The 2028-nt window shown below is 37.8% G+C and overlaps 1 non-coding gene across 1 annotated transcript; it reads left to right on the forward strand.

The window, feature by feature from the left end:
* The first annotated feature begins 1198 nt into the window (after positions 1-1198).
* Positions 1199-1305, forward strand: LOC139878956 (small nucleolar RNA R71). The gene has a single exon (XR_011769816.1). It is a non-coding gene; the product is annotated as a small nucleolar RNA R71 (small nucleolar RNA).
* The last annotated feature ends 723 nt before the right edge of the window (positions 1306-2028 follow it).

Here is a 2028-nt window from a genome sequence, read left to right on the forward strand (position 1 = left end):
CAACAGCACTGCAGAACAATTAGCATTCATTGTAACAGTCGAGAGTTCTTCCATTTTCTTTCTATTTGTGATTAGATCTTTCAAGAATTTAGCATATCTTGGCATTCCTGAAATTACATCAATGAAAGGAAGATTGACATTTATTTGTTTAAACATATCCAAGAATTTAGATTGCTCGGCTTCAAGTCTTTCTTTTCTCATTTTACTCTGGTAAGGGAGCGGTGGTCGGTATGGTTTAACATAAGGTTTTGCCTTAACTGTGTTATCTTCATTAACCTTTTCAACTACCAGTTCTTTTTCCTTCTCTTGCTCAGGCTGTGGTGCATGTGTAGTAGGAATAACTTCATCAGAAATTACAGGCATTTCAGGTGGTTTAAGTATAATACCACTTCTTGTGGTAATGGCTTTAGTCGTTTCATTTCGGGGGTTAGCATTCGTATCGCTAGGTAGACTCTCCGGTTTTCTTTCACCTATCAACCTTGCTAGGTTACTTACTTCTTGTTCCAAGTTTTGGATAGAAGCTTGTTGGTGTCTGAATGATTGCGAGTTTTGTTCATTAGTTTGTTTTTGAGATGCAACAAACTGTGCTTGGGATTCCATGAGCTTTGTCATCATTTCATCCAGGTTTGGCTTTTTCTCGTTGGTTTATGGTGGCTTATTAAGAAAACCGGGTCTTTGATGATTTCTAGGACCTTGTTGGTTATACGAGTTATTGTTGGGCCCATTTGGATTGAATGGGGTGTTGTAAGGTCGGTTGAAATTATTCCTTGGCGGTTGATAATTATTTTGATAATTATTTCCCAACCTTTGGTTCATGTAGGAAACATTCTCACGTTGTTCCATCGTTTGCTCAACACCGAAACAATCTTTCGTCAAATGTGGTCCTCCACACTGCTCAAAACTAATTTGTATTGCGTGAATATCTTTAGTCATCTTTTCCATTCATCTCTCGAAAGCATCTAACTTTACGGAAATGGAATCAAAGTCATGGCTAGAATCGGCTCTAGCGGCTTTAGATGAACGAAAGATATCTTTTTCCTGGTGCCACTCATGTGAGTGGGATGCTGTATTATCAATAATTTTGTGAGCTTCAGTTGTGGTTTTCTTCATAATGGAACCACCAGCTGCTGTGTCGATGTCTTTTCATGTAGCAACATCGCATCCTTGATAGAATATTTGCACTATTTGATAAGTGTCTAAACCGTGCTGAGGACATCCTCTTAACAACTTTCCGAATCTTGTCCACGCTTCATATAATGTTTCATTTGGCTTTTGTGTAAACGTAACAATTTCTCCTTGAAGTCTCACGGCTTTAGATGCCGGAAAGAATCTTTTAAGAAAATTTTCAACTAAAACATCCCATGTATCAATCGCCCCTTCAGGTAACGATTCTAATCAATCTTTGCCTTCTCCCTTTAAAGTCCAGGGAAATAACATGAGATAGATCTGTTCATCCTCAACTTCTCTGATTTTAAATAAAGTACAGATCCTATTAAAGGTTCAAAGATGTTCATTTGGATCTTCTTTTGGCGTACCACTAAATTGGCATTGATTAGTTACTATGTGTAGGATTTGTCCTTTGGTTTCATAATCTGGCATATTAATATCTAGTTGAGTAATTGCATGACCTTGGCTAGTGTGTGTGGCTCTCATTCGATCTTCCATACTTAGAGGTTCATGATTTTCCATGATTGAATTTGTTGAATCTGAATCACTAGAGGATTCTGATTTAATGGTTTCTTCTTCGACAATCTCTGGTTGTATGATTTGTGATTCAGGAGGAATGATTAGTGGTTCAGGATCTCTGAATTGTCCTTGAATATCCTCTGGGTTCTCAATTGTGAGGTCGGGTTCAAAAAATGGATTATCGGAAATTTGAATTGGAGTACTTGGTCGACTAGATGATGATTCTAAAGAAAAATCAACGGCGACAATGTTGGCTAGATGTCTTGATCGAGTTACAGGTGGTGAATGTATGAAAGGTGGTGAACTTTTTGCTCGGTGCATTCACTGAATATCCTATTAGTT

Source organism: Rutidosis leptorrhynchoides, chromosome 11, assembly GCF_046630445.1.
Source record: "Rutidosis leptorrhynchoides isolate AG116_Rl617_1_P2 chromosome 11, CSIRO_AGI_Rlap_v1, whole genome shotgun sequence".
Lineage (NCBI taxonomy): Eukaryota > Viridiplantae > Streptophyta > Magnoliopsida > Asterales > Asteraceae > Rutidosis > Rutidosis leptorrhynchoides.